This window comes from Amphiprion ocellaris, chromosome 21 (genome assembly GCF_022539595.1).
Source record: "Amphiprion ocellaris isolate individual 3 ecotype Okinawa chromosome 21, ASM2253959v1, whole genome shotgun sequence".
In the NCBI taxonomy this organism is placed as follows: Eukaryota; Metazoa; Chordata; class Actinopteri; family Pomacentridae; genus Amphiprion; species Amphiprion ocellaris.
This window is the reverse complement of record NC_072786.1, coordinates 13874342-13890362: the sequence shown is the minus strand read 5'-3', so window position 1 is coordinate 13890362 and position 16021 is coordinate 13874342.

The window sequence follows — 16021 nt, the reverse complement described above, 5'->3', positions numbered from 1 at the left end:
CTCAAATTTGAAGAATGAATAATTTTTGTTTATGAAGATCACTTTCTGTAGGATTGTCCACAGCATTTTATTTTATGCAGTGCAGTTGTAGTGAGAGCAAAGTCTCCGTTGTCCAGTATGAAATTTACACCCATAGTGGAGGTCTGCAGCCAGACTCGCCTGCTCAGTTAAGCCTATACCTGACAACCAGCAACAACAGCTCCAGGCTCTTTGAAGCCCTTCATAAAAGCCCCCCTTCCTCTGATTGGCCAACTTCCGGAAGCCTGCCGAGGGGCAGCCCACAGGTACTTTTGAGCACCACCTCATTGTGTTGCCAGTGTGGAGTTTCTGTAAGCTAACTTTAAACCTATTCAACAGCACAAATTCTAATTCTTGATTAGAAAAGGCAGCTTTTTAAATACATCCATATGCTCAAAGTCAAGTTCAGTCTGGATCAGCATCAACATCCAGTGTCTTTGTTTAGTAAATATTACCTACTTATTGTCTGATGTAATGGTGGATTTGCTATTTCAATCACAAACCTCTTGTGAAAAAGTTTGTATGTAGGAAATATGCTAAATTCTGGCTAATTTTGGAAAAATTCTGCTATCAAGAAATACCGAAGTTAACATTGGAAGTAAAATGTTATTTTTTTGTCATCAAAGCTCTCTGCACTGTCATTTTTTTTACATGCTGCCGTACATTAAATGCCTACAAATCTCCTTAAGCAGAAAGGTTTGGGACAACATATGCTTATCTCATCAGTTGAAATATTGCCCATGTTTCAAATAAACATCCAATGTTGCAACATTATATATATATATATACATATGACAGAAGATAATAAAAGTATAAGACTATATGTCTCATTATTTTGAAGCATAGACTGTAGTATACACACCCATTAATGTTAATGGTATTTAACAAAAGGCTTAAATAAAATGCAGGAGCATCATCCATCTACTTTGTGCCACGCTGAGGGTGAGTGATTAAACATTCAGTGAACAGCGCAGATCCATCACAAAAATCGAGAGGACCTCAGACTGTCAGCCTGAATACCAGTCCTCGCGTTCTGTTCTGACAGAGGCCTTGACCTGTCGACAGAGCTGCATGTGGAAACATCTCGTTTGTAATCACACAGCATAAGTCTGTTGTTCTGCTCCAAATTTTAAGGGTCTCATCTTGCTTGTCTGTGTCAGGAATAATTAGGTTGGGTTAGGGACTTCTTAATCTCTTTGGCCCTTTGATTATCTTCCAAATCTGAAACGATCTGGCTCATGCGTTGCCAGCTCTCAACTAGAGTAATTAGTCCAGTTTTGGTGAGAAAACTTCTTCAGCGCAGACACATTTGAAGGTGCTACATTCTACTACAATAACCTAATAGAAATTCTGTAGAACTCCTTCACACACTACACCTCCAATTGTGTTCTGACAAGTCATTGAACGCAAAAGATATTTTACATTTTCTGATGTGAGTCTCTTTTATGCTTTATTGAAAAGTAATTAGACAGATGAAGAGCAAAATTATTGTATTAGCCAAATCTAATTTTTTTCTACCCATTCGTAGACATTCATTTCATTATAATCCTTAAGGACAGAGTAAACCCTTCCCTGCTGTTATATTTATTACTTCTGATGTGGTGTCTCTCTCAAGCAATTAATTAGAAAACATGAGCAGTACAAAAGAAGTGCTTTCAGCTATAAATTCAATCTTATCTAAAAAACAGGTATATGGTGGTGCAGGGCGAGGTGTGGGTTAATTAAGATGTGTAACTAAGAGATCGCAATTAATACTCTGCACAGGTCATTTAGCTGTTGGCTGGAGCGTGTGGCACGACGTTAGCTCGGATTAGAATGAACATTCTAAAATCGGCCTAATTAGCAAATCTGATCTCTCACTTTGCTTCCTTCCATTAGATGTCACAGCGACTGATGAGTACGAAGGGAGTAGTGGTACCCCCGGAGCTTATGGCACAGATAAGATTTGGGGATAAACGGTGGAACGGCAGGAGCTTCTCTCACCGGGGGGCACATGAATCAAACGCACTCCCGTGATTTGTCCTTCACAACGGGCAGATGGAACTGTGTCTGTTGCCGCCTGTTTGATGGCTGGTGAATGATTGTATGCAAAAATGATGAGAACTCAGGGGAAGGCGCAGGATGGTGAGAATGAAAAAAAAATCACAAAACTAGTCAGAATTTTCCAGGTGTATTAGATACACTGACACCATGAATCAATGAGTTAATGAATCAATTTCTTAATTAACAGAAGGTTATTCAATGACTTAAGCAATTATCTGCTTCAGTAATTTGTCTTTCACTCAATAAACATGAGACATTCGATAGTTTAGAAAATGAGAGGTTTTGCTGCTACAGTTTGTCCTACAAGCTAGAAAACTGAGCAAATACGTGAACAAGCAATCAGAAGAGATCACTATAGACTCAGATACAGTTTATAATCAACACTAGTTAATGAAAAACACAGACCTGAAACCTCACCTTTCCTTTCTAATTTATTCCCAGTTTCAGTGGGACTGCACATTTATCATGTCACTGCCATATGCAGTCATGGAGCTGCTTCCTCTACATACAGTACGGTCCCTCCTGGAATCTTCTCTGTAATTACGTCTCATCATTTTTTTTCCCTCCCAGAAATCCACACGGCACGCTTTTGAAATTCACTCTGATTTTACCCTGATATGATCTATTCTCCCTTGCAAGTTATTTCAGTGTAAAACGGACCTATTAGCGCCCAACCTCAAGAGGAATCAACTTAATGATATTCCAGTGTGATTTAATATCCCAGGTGTGGTCATGGTGTCTTGCTTTTTTTTTTTTTTAGCCAGAGCTTGTCTGCTGGGTGAACCAATCTATCAGCTTTGTGCTGTCAAGCCCCGGCAGCAAAGCTCTCTGGTCCTCCAAGGTCTTCTTAGACATGACTGACTGACCACATCCCCATTCTTTCCATCTCACTTACATGGACAGAAGCACTGAGTGATGAGAGGGGACACAGCTGCTGAATAATATCACCATAAAAAGATAAAAAACGCGCTGTTTGAAGGAGTGACACTACACTTGTTATACCATTTTTTCCCACCCTTTTTTTTAATGTTGTGCCGCTATTTGCCCATACTAGGAAGAATCTATTTTCAGTGCGTGACCTTTACCAGCTACCTCATCTCTAGTGGAGTGAGTGGAATCAAGGGTTATTGAGCAAAACAGTAACCACTTGATCGCTTGTTGAATTGTGGTGATACTACTGTATGTACCATATTCACACACATACACACATTTTAAATCTAAATGTAGACCGGTATTAGGGAGGGATTATCTGCATAAATGTAAATCCTCAGAAAAAAAGGGACAGTCTTGAACAGTAGCCTTTTTTTTTTTTTTTTAACCCCTGTGATACTATTTTCATTAACATGCAATTCTGAAAAACCTTAAATGGCTGACACAGCTCAGTTAATTGTTGGCTTTTGATTCCCAGAGGCTGTTTTTCTTAGACTAAAAAAGAAAAAAAATAGAGTAAGCCCTGCCTGGCACAGTTACTATGACAACAAGCTTATGGATACATAATCACACTCCACTAACCCCCCGACAAGAAACTACACACAAACACACATATGTATTTTCTTAGACACAAAAATACAGCTGCAAAAGCTCAAGTGAAGTGGTTATAAGCTCACATCACACTGGGCTGAGACGCACAGCTGTTGACTGGTAAGCTTGCCAAAAGTGCCCCACTGTATCTTTCCTTGGACCCAAATCAAATCCCCAATTTGTTTATGTTATTATGTTAATAAAGGGTAGCATTTCCATATGAATATCAATATTTCAGAGGCAAGCGAGGCGTTACTGTGAACACAGTGGATCGCTGGCAAGGAGGACAGCGCAATATGAATGGGGTTCTATTTGGAACGTAATTTCACTCATCTGATTTTCTCTTCCTCGGATGATCTGAAAAGGAGGTATTTTTAGAGCCCAGGTGCTTATCCTCTTTGTGGTGCTGGAGGCTAATGTTAAATGAACACATCAATCTTGGGCGTTTCAGAGTGAGAAGGGAGCAGCAGCAGAACAGTCACAGTGGTAGTGGGTTCCCTGCCAACTCTGTGATTCTAAAGCTTTCTGTTTTCTATTGCTGTAGTTTCCCACAACCACGGAGTGTTATTGGCTTCTCAGTGTGATCCATTCAAGTCACTTGAGTGAGGGCAATTTTGACTAAAACCTGGGATTATAAATAAGTACAAACTACACTCTGAATTATTAATAATAAACAGCTGATCACACACAGATGATAAATCCTTGGAGCATTTAGAAAACAATCCCTTAACTCTCGTGCCTGTGCTGGAGCTGCAACACATTTCTAAAAGTTAATTAGTAAGTATTTAAATACATCAACATAATGTGTGTGTATACTAAGTGCTTAACAATGATCTAAATTCAACAAGTTAATCAATCACATCCCAGTGTGACGAGTCATCGCTCTTTTAGTAATCTAAATCACCGTGCAGGTGGGTCAGTAATCATTAATGGTTGTCTAATGCATCATGGGCATGCATATCAGCTATTTAGGCAGTGTGTGAGAGATTTTTTGAGTTATGTGCGGTTGTTAAAGCCTGATGGGGAGATGGGAAGGCCAATCATTCATCTACTTGCTGGTGTAGATTATTCTATTAGTCTGTGTGTGTGTGTGTATGATTAAAAGGTCTCATGAGGATCCCTCAGAGAGAACTTCAGTTCACCTCCTGATTCATTTCTCTGTAATGTTTGAGATCATTTCCAAAGACGTATAGGACCACAGGTGCAGATGTAGGCATTCTGCCACATAGTATCCACTGCAAAAAATACACTTTTTGGCTGCAATTTCTTGAACAATTTACTGTCTGCTCTAACAGTTTAATATTACAGTACTACTCTTTTTCTAATTCATTTATTATTTATTATTTTATTATTATTCATTAAATTAGAGACAATAACTAATAAAATCATAGGATTTTTTAAAATGTACTAGTTAATTGTACAAAACAGGCCAAAATTGTCAAAAAATTCCGTAATCCAAAAATCTGTATTTTAATAAACGGTAAATTGTTCTTGTACAATGTCTGATCACAAAAGTGTCACAATATTTGACTATATTTAAATTAGCCAATAATACCAGTGTTGGAAAACCAGTCTGTTTTCTGGCAGATTATCACAGGTTTTTATAGGATTTTTATTTTTATTTTAATTTGTGAAGACAGTAAAGGCATTTTTATTAACAAATACAAAGTATCTAAATCAGGAAAAATCTTTATTTCATTCTGTAATCAAATTGGGAAACCTTAATTGTTTTAAATTACTTTTAAGTAATAGATGGTGAGGAGTGTTTGGCTCGCTGAGTCCTGATTTTATCAGGTAAATAAGTTGGGTAATATTTGAAAGACATTCAGAATAAGAGGGATGAGAAAATCAAATAGACAGGATATTATATTTCAGAGTAAATATAATAGCATTTAGTGCAGTATAGTTTGACCAGAAATGAAGTTCATTATTTATCCAACTATGTCAAGTCCACTCTATTATCTTCTGTGGCAACACAGTGAAAATTACACTATTTAAGGATATTTAAGTGTTCCTAGCTGTCATCGGCAGGTATTCACATTTAACAAGCGGCAGCACCTGAAAACAGATCAATACTCCGCAGACAGACCTGTATGAGGCCGGATGGTGTGAAATTGTAACCTCTGGCCTTGTTGTCAGCTGGACATCAATAGTGGGGAATAATGCATTTTTGAGCCTCTCACCTCACTTACTCTAATGCGGTTTGTTGGGACGAACAAATGTCATCATCTCAATGGTCATCGCTTCCATCCGCAGGAATCTGATTGATTAGACAGTCTACTGAAAGTTGGGCAGGGAATTGTTATACAGTGGAGGCTGCCTGTGATGGCCTTTTGTAGGCCATCAATTGATTTAAAAGTGGGACAGCATTCTGATGAGTTCAGCTGACTATTGATTCCCTGCATTGCATATGTGTTGTTGTTGTTATCGGAGATGTCGCAGTGTGACTGCAAAGCTGCCTGCCACACAACAAAGACAAACAAAATCCAGTAATACTTTATCTTTTATGTTTCTCATGTGGATGTGTAGAGTTTATATGAAAGAAAAATAGTTAAATTAACTCCTTATTGGCTACATAAATTCTTTAAGTGCACAGGTGACAGCTGTATGTATTGTTAGATGGACTACATCTATGTTACCTGCTTGCATGTTTGTAGAAGTGAAGGAACAATCCAGTGAAAGAACTGTGTCTTATGCCACATGTCCTTGAACAACAACCTTTTCAGCAGCAATAACAATACTGTTGTTTTGCTGCTTGCGAGACCTTGGTAGGAGAACTAATTTTCTTACCTGAAAGACTGAATTGTTAAGTGCTTCGATTATGTAAGGCTGAATGAGCATGAATCATGTTTGGAAATCAATAAATAAAGCAATGGTACAGTGAATTGTGCACCGTATCATGCAAGTCGTGGCCAACAGAGGCACCCAGGGCTTCAGCTGCAGCGTGTACAGAAAAACACCTCAATCATCCACGCCACAACGGGATAAAGACCACACTCTGGGCCTTACTGTCCACAAATATGAACAATTCTCCTTGAACGAAAATGTCAATAATGATACCAGGTGATGTATAGGTGCCTCTGTAATCAATATTTCTGAGCACTGCTATATAGTATTTTTGTTGGGTCAAGTGCGCCAACGACACTTTACAGCTCTAACAAATGAGCCAAGCAGCAGTAATGGGACGTATTTAGCGTGCCTGTTTGGATATGCACTCTCTTGCCATAAGTCTCTTTGAAATCCCATTTATTCTGCTCCATGTTGACAAATAAAGCCCTAATTGAGGAACATCTAAATTTCAACGCAAACTAATTGAAAGTGATGGTGGCTGGAGGGGTGTGTTGTTTTGTTGTTTCATCAACCAACTCTACTGTGTGATTTTTGAGTTAATCCAAGTGCTGCTTAATTTAGGAAAAACAATTAACCAAAGGCATGTAAAGGGCAAAATCATAGGGAGTAGAACTCCGGACTAGGCTTTCACAGTTAGCAGTCCATTGGAAAAAGAGAGAGGGAGAAAAAAATAAAGCTCATAATGATCTTCAGCTCTAAGTTCATAAATAGTGTTGATTTAAATGTAATGAAAAGATAAAAGTGCACCCCGCCCTGCAGTTTTACGGCTTAAAACGGGACCATATGTGCAGCGAATCCAAGCCCAGGGTCACCTTGAAAGTATTAGGATTTAATATGATTGACCGTGCAGTCTTAGCGACGGATTAACGTGATGTTGTCCGTATGCTCCCTGAAAATGAGAGAAGTCAACAGTATGCTTATAGGTATGAAACGGAAGTGAAACAGGCACCGCTGGGGGAGGGTGGTCGGGCATCTGGTTGACAGGAACTTTAGAGTTGGGCAGGGTAGAAATGATACTGAGTTAACATGGATGAGCTAGTCAATCTGTCAAACCAGAGGATCCCAGTAGGGCAAAGAAGTGTGAGGTGAGCTTTAACTTCCCTCCATCCCCATCCAAAAACCTCCCGCCCTTACTGTCTTCCCTTCATCCTCCTCGTTCAGGGTCAGACATGGCTTTATAAATGTTATCTGATTGCTGAGAGCTTTCCAATGCCGAGATTTGGTGGTGAAATTAATCTCTGACTAAAATATTGACGGTACACAGAACCTATCAAGTGAGGCAAAGCAATCAGGCAATAAGGGAGGAGGTGTTGGGGCAAAAAAAAAAAAAAAAAAAGGATTGCAGATAAGCACAATCAATCGGACAGCATCACCCAAAGTTTGGGCGCCGTGCAGAGGTGCTGGATGAGAGTGTGATCAGCTGCAGTTCAGGTAAAACACTGTAATAGAGGGGAATTAATCTAAAATGGTTTGACCTTGAAGTTTGACCTTTCATTAAGGTAATCCCAGAAATCTGCATAGGTTTTACATTATTTCAAGGCATGATGATAAAAGCACTTTTAAATCAGTTTCCAGTTCCCTTGATTGAAATGCTATAAAGCCTTAACTTTACAATATGAACACATTAGTGAAGCACTGCAGTTTATAAAAAGCAGCATGACTAACAACGTAGTCTGTTGCGTAGTAACCTTATAGCTATGGTCTTTATGTTTAAGACATCACAAACTACTCCTACAGTGTTATTCTCTGGCAGCCATTACAGTACCATTGGACAGGCCTTAATCCTTAACAATAGCAGTCATACTTAATATTGTACAGTATACAATGGTGACCTTCCACATTCACCTTCCAGGGTTTAGAGGAATAATACAAAACATGCAAGCGCTAATCTCCTCTGCTATGCTTCAATCCTTTGCAGAACCCTGGGGGAATGTCACAAAGGCACTGTCGAAATGCCTCCTGCGTATACCTCCTGGCAACTATGGGAACAGGGAAATAATATAATAAAACATTCATCATTCAATTTGTAATGCTGAGGTTGAAGAAAAAGGGAAAGGGAGAGCGAGAGAGAGAATAGGAGCGCGAGAAAATCAGGTGCACATGTGTAACAGAGACTGACAGGCCCTTTTCATGTGGAAAAATAGCACTAATTCATTTCCCACACAGTAAGTCCTCCTGTTTGCAATATTCATGTCACCTAGAACAATGAAAGGAGGACAACCCCTGTTACTGGTGTAGCACTAAGAATAGATGTAGTTTTGGTGGGGAGTAAAAATAAATAAAGAAAAAGCTGAGAAGAAACTCCTCTCGCAAACTGACCCAGATAACAACAACAGAAAGCTGAAGTCTGGAGGGGCAAACAAAACAGTCCACACAGAAGAGAGGGAGAGAGATGTAAAGACAGAGGGGGGAAAAAAGGCTCTAAAAATTGTTCTCTTGACAAAAAGTTAGTTGAGAAGTAAGAGGGGAAAAAAAGGGGGATGAATATTTTAAGAAGCAAGCTCTCTCAAGGAGGAGAGAGATGAGTAAGAGTGAGAATAAAAACAAGCAGTTTGAGCAACGGTTCAAATTGTCGACTTGCAAGAAGGGGAGTTTTTCAGAGTACATGAGCAGGCAGCATCTGCTGAAGGCTGCCCCTGCCTGTGTATTTCGCCCTTCCTCACGATATGCACCAGCAGCTTATTGGGGTAATCATCTGAAGAGGAGAAAACACAAATACGGCAACTGGGGGCCGGTTTCTCGACATCTGCAGTTGTTGCAGTTCTATTTCCATAACGTTTTCTTGGTAGCGCTGAGCTAAGGTGCTGGAGTAAGCTGCTAGTGTAAGCTGTGTAACAGTGGCCCATTCAATGCTACGCTAAGCAGCGGAATGGTTTAACCTTCACAATAGACCCACCTAAGACTTTGCAGATGGCAGAAATTCCCTGATTCTTTTCGATACTTTGAAAAGTGCCTGTTAATGTGCTGAGGGTGGCCTCTGAGAAAACCTAGGCTGACGCACACAAAGCCAATATGCTAATTCGGCTGCACCGATCATGCATACGGTGAATTTGCATCATTTCCTAACTCTAACACTAAATGCTATGCCAGGCTAAAAATGCTAATGTGTGCTGCAATATGTCATTTGTCCTTGTGCTTAGCTGGCCTGCAGCCTCACTGAGCGTGGCCTACGGTGTCCAGACTGTCAGCTCCACTCCACTCTCCTTCTCCCTCTGTGCTGGGAAGAGAGGACTCTGACCCCACCATGATGACACTGCTCCAGTAGAGATTATAGACCCTGATACTCCGCCGCGCCAGCATTATGCACACACTGCCCTTTAACTAAGACACATGGGCTCGCTGCCAGCTCTGTCTGGCCCCATCAGATCTGCCTACTCACGTTTACGTAGAAGAAATAACAGAAACAGCCCATGACTGCAAATGGCATATATGCAGGAGACGGACAAATGGTACAATGCATGGCTGCGTACAGTCAAAGAAATGCAAAATGATCATGGTGTCATAAAGACAGAGGTGATCTAATGCACAATGCAAAATCAATAGCAAGGAGCACTCTACCCATGTGAGTTTTAAAGGCTGAAATCAATACCAATAGCTTAAGACTGAAGTTTCCAATAATGACTATTTCTCCTGCCATGATATTGGAGAAACAAACAAGCAGCCATTATTTTACATTAAAGGAAATGTAAAACGCAATTACCATGTGTAAAGTGCAAAGGAATCCCATCAGGTTAACTGTAGATATCCTTTGGAGCATGTTAGAGTTTCTTTCAAGGCCCTTCCCGATTTATTAAAGCCTTATTAGACACATATATCAGTTTGTACGTACTCTCCGATAGTTTCAATTATGACAGAGTAGCCTATTAAAGTCTACACGGTCCATGGTTCAGCTTTTATTTTACATGAATTCTCATGAAAATCATGTCAGTTTGCAGCTGAATATAAATCAACTGAACAAATCTGTCAAACTACATAAATTGTAGACATGAATATAAAATCATATAATGTCGAAAGAAATACAAGCAGTTTTAATTGTCGACTGTCAGATATTTAGACTATCAGGGCTAAAAGATCTTTGCAGTTTTTTAAAAAATCCTCAAATACCTTACCAGAAGTTCTGGTGTTGCTAAGTACTTAAAGAATTAAAAGCTAATATACTGTAGCGTACTAAGGAGCAGAACATTTCAGAGAAACACACAAAGATCCAAAGACCCTCTCCCAAAGCTGTAAATTTGGTAAGACACCATTTCAGGAGACAGCGAACCCAAAATTCACCTACAAATGGAACATCTGCTGATCGGATGTTTACTACTAAAGGACCACTCATGGCACTTTTGGAGACAACAGGATGCCTCCTACTTCCACTAGAATCTGATAAGGGTCATAAAGTGTCAACTGTGAGCAAAACCACACCTCTGCAGGATTGGCATTCTGACCTTCTGATCTCCCTAACTAACACACAGAACTTTCTACACAGGAGTGAATAGAACAGTTTAAATCAGAACATTAAAGAAATGCATCATATTCGGAGTGACGATCTGGACTCAGTCTCTGATACCAGGTTGATCAGGACCAGTATGGAAGAAGAACACATGGAATCTGAGGTGTTTGTGGAAGATGTGTTCACATGATACACAAACATCCCCCTTCTCTCTGTCACAGACCACAGCCATAAAAAACACAGAGACTTTTTACTCTAACAACATATTCTCCCTATAGTTTTTTCTTATTATTAGTGCATGTATATGCTTTTATGTTTAACCATGTTATAAGTTTATCTTCATGTACCCTAAAGTCTACAATTTATAAGTTTATTCTTATGTTTACACCTTTATTATTATCTCAGGAATCATATGAGATAAACGTGTTGTGTTTGGTGTCATTTCAATCATTTATTTGGTGTTATTTCAGATCTGTGATCATCATAAATGTTGAACAATTGGATTACTACATATAAGAACTGAACTAAGAGTAAGCTATAAAGGTATTTGGCCTCTGACCTCTCCTGGACAGTGAAGCTAACATCACCTCTTGGGAGAATACATCCATGATTGGTTAGATGCTGATTTGCATTTGGCTCCAAAGCTTTCTATATAGAGGAAAGTCTCTGGTATGCAGCTGGCTTTTTAAAACTGGGCTTACCAGATTTTGTCTTATCTAGGCTTTTTTTTAAATGAAGAATGTAACTTGGGCTTTTAGAAAAATTCAACTTGGGTTTGTAACTGGGCTTGCAAGAATGGGTTTGTAACAAAGGATCTTAGAAAAACTGACTCTTAGAAGAATGCAACTGGACTTAAGAATTACTTAAGAACTACGACAGCGAATATTTTCTTGATAGCTATGAGCTTTGACTCTTAGTGTTTTTACTTTGGCACAATTTTGCAATGCAAACCTGCTAAAGTTCCTTCTTGTCCCTGCGTTACTGAACCAACTCATCCAGCAGATCATCACAGCTCCACATCCTGCAGCGGCCTTCCTCTCACTACTGCAAAGGCTATGCAAGGATCATGTTCCTTCTGCTAAACGGGTGAATTTACAAATTATAATTTGCTTTCCAATTCTAAATTCTAAATTCATCACCTTTTCTGCCAACTGCTTCCAGTGACGATCACAGTTCATTAGTTTATCTGCATTTACTCATTCATTTATTCACTGTCTGTTGTTATCATGTCATTGTTGTTTATTGTTTGTTCGTAGAATTAGATAATAAATGTTTGTATATAATTATAATCGGTTCAACCATGTATTTCCTTGTTTTGGGAACTGGAGGTCAATGAAATCAGAGTTTATGACTCTCAGAATGAGACTGATCAACTTCGTTTTAATCAAAGTCTCTTTGACACTTAGCTTAAATTGATCATTTCCTCAGGCAAGCTGAGGATGGTGCCCCTAAATTAACGAGTGCAATATTAATCATAAAGTTTAGTTTCTACCAATTCTACACGTTCCGCTACAATACAGTAGAAAAGAACTGCTTCATGTTGTGTGCAGTTTATGGTCAGTAATCTGTATCTGAAGCTTGTGTGACTGATAAACGTCACCATCAACCACACAGCATGTATTCTCTTAACAGAATAAAGTTTTCAAATCAGGCAAATAAACTGTAAATCTGAAAAAAAAAAAAGTTTTGATCAAACATCATATTGTTGAGCTTACATCTAAACCAATCTGCTGTTAGAACAGTGGAGAGTCTGTATTCCCTGAGGGCACTTTGATGTTATCGCTGCCTACGTCATCATGACATCGGGCAAGTTGGAATCAAATCAGACAGAAATCTAACTGGTTTCCCCCAAAAAACTGCCACTCTTTTGAAAGCCTAACCTCACTGACAGCAGGGCAGCAGTAGTTCTCTCCCCCAGTGTGATTTAGTGTTAAATCACCTCCTACAAGGTCTTTTTCAAATGTTCTGGGGCTATTCACAGTAGCTTCCAGTGTAGAAATATCTCACAAAAAGATGTCGACATTTTATGTATTTCTTTGATGTGTGCTTTCATGTAGTTTGATTTAGCAAATGACCTTCTACAGTTTCATTCGCAGAGGTGGCGCAAAGTCAGCTTCACATTCCACAAACCTGTAATTTTTAGCTGTTTGTACCAAGTGTGAAAAACATTTTTGCTACACTGTGAAGAGTACAGGTGTGGTGCTATGTGCAGTTCAACTCACTCAGGTCAGCCTATTTTAAAAAACAAAAACAGACAGAAGTAGCTGGTGAAGTAGGGACATAAAACGCAGCAAACAGCAGCTTTTTAACCTCTGATTATTCTAGTGCATAATTAAAAGCAGGTTTCTTTTGCACCTTAGATATATTTTCAGTAAAAGGTACAAGATTACAGTTACAGAATATACATATATAAAAAAGGGTGATTCCACTCACTACACTAATGACTGATATTCCATTTTGACCATAAGAAATGTGGTGTAATGTGGACAATTTCCCAGCTATGTTGCATTTTCATCTCAAACCTCATATGAACTTGTGAAGTCCTGAATGTCATACTTTCGGTTCTGGACTGAATTTTAACTAATCTGTCAAACTGCATCAAATTCTGCTTACATCTCCATTTAATTGCTAAATTAAAATGACTTAAATTGAATTTCTCACTTTGACTTTGGGGAGATGCTAACGTCCCGACACTCCCCTTGGTATAATGAGGCTCAGAAGTCGAAGCCAGCTCGTTTCCCTCTCACCCGACTGATCTTTCTGACCTGACAACTCTACTTTTACATCTTGTCACCTTTCAAGGAAATTGTTAAATGATTAGAGGCCTTGACCTGCTGTGCTTCCAAAATTGTCTTAGACCCTGCCTAAAATTAACTGTACCTTACTAGGACATGCCTGTGGCTTGTTGTGACACCTTTGAATTAGATCAATCAAGTAATTAATTAACTGAAAGATCTACAAGATTTCCCATCCGTCCGTCCGTTCGTCCATCCATCCATCAACCAGTTAGCAACAATTTTGAGTTGTTATATTTTAAGGAAATATGCATTGCATTACCTGTTTAAGCATTAAAAATGTAAATATTTGTTTTTCTTAATCTAAAGACATGACAATTTAATGTTGTCTTTTGACTCAGAGAAGTAGAGAAGGACATTTTTCACTATATTGACTGACATTACTTTTTAGTTGCAGCTTTAATCTTTGGAAATGATTATTTCCGCATAAAGCTTCTTTTGATTACACTACATTTGTAATATCACTTTAAAATGGGTACTGATTTAATCATTTTTTATCTGTGTAGGTAAAGTTACAATAATCCGAATAGCTTCATCAATCTTTTCCACACTTTTTTAGCATTTTTGTAGTTGGTCGCTATTTTTCATAACTGGAGTGAGATGACGAGCTATGCAGATAGTTTTATCCTCAGTTGTCCCTGTTGAATAACTGGCTAAAGTTAAAGTTGAATAGATTTTAAACAGAGCCATAGCCTTTTACTGCTGAATGTTTAGCTATTCAGCAGCAATTTAGAGGTCTGAAATCAGGATCCGTTTTCACAGAGATTTACAGAAAGAGACAGGAAATCTGTAAAGTAGTATTTTAAAACAACACTATGCCTACAACATGTCAGACATATCTCAGACAGAAATAGCATTCATTCAGCTTTGAGTCACAGTAAAGTACAGATGGAGACATTAGCACGAAATCATTTTACACTTCATGATGTTTTTCAGGGCTTTGTCAACTTGTTTTTATAATGACTGCTTCAGTGTTTGTTTGTTTTGTGACCCTGTGCAGAATACTATTACCATGCATGGTAAGAGCTGAGCTAGCTAACTAACATGTAATACGTTTTGCCCAATTGAGCCCATTAATCCTTGAAGGACTGTGAAAGGATGCAACTGAACTGTTCTATTCTTGGCACTTTGCTCTGTGCGTCATTGCACAAGCAAAGGAGCTGAGCGACAGCGTGTGTGTATGAGTGTGTATATTTTAATCCAAAGAGACTCCGCCCTGAAGGCAACAGCTCAAACCTGCTGCTGTCACATATAAACAATGAGACTTGATTTGATGAAGTGACAATGACATAGAGCTTGAGAAATTGTAATCAAAAAGCAGAGACTTTTTACATCACTTTTATAGGACTGAGGGACAAAATCGGTAGTGACACATACGAGGAGGGAAATAAAGACCATGTTCACATAATGGAACAGAAGCGAAAGCTTGGGTCTGCTATGATTCATAATTATATAACTGCAACAAAATCCCTGAGTTGGGCACATACACATGTGCACACCAGTAACTCATGCCTGCTGTGGGTATTCTGTGTATTCTGTTGCCAATGTCCTTGGCCCTTCCTGAAGGCAGCGGTCTCATGAGATGGCAATGATCAGAAATGGAACAACACACAAACTGATCCCACCATCTTGGCAGGCTGGTAATTAAATATCAGCTCTTGGCACACAAGTATGTAAATGCATTTTCCCTTTCACTTCACCCCACCCCAAACCCGCCCTTCTACAACACTGATCAGTAGAGAAGGCCCTGCCAGCTCCTGTTGTTACCATTCTCAAAGATATTATTAACCTCTTCTCTAAAGCAGATCAAGATCAGAGGCATTCTACTTGGTGACCCTCGGCTTAAATGGCTGAATGGGTAATGCTTATGTTTGGCTCTTGTAGCATAAGGGAGGGAAAAAGGAAGAAAGAAAAAAAATAGGAGGCAGACAGATGCAATGAGTCAGGATGTGAGCTGGATGGGTGGCGGTACAGGATGTGGGGTAAAAAAATAGGGATGGGCTCATAATTCTGAAGATGTCAGAGGCCAAATGGATATTTTTCTATTGGCAGCGATAAGGCTTGTGGCCAATACATGGAGAGGGGCTTATTAAATTTCCCCATAAAGTCTATCGTCTATTGTGTGGCAGAGCTGAGGGCTTTCTGTTAACATGCCAGTTTATGGATGTGTAGCAATTGTTCTTGTAGAGGCTCACTCAGGATGAAAAGCGTGGGTTCTTTGTGTAGCTGTGGCCTCATTAATGATGCTCCATCTAACATATTGCAGTATGATGACACATCCATCAGCATTCGAGCCTAAGTTAACCATGCATTTATGGTTATGCATTCCTTAATAGAGATTCGGAATGTAGCA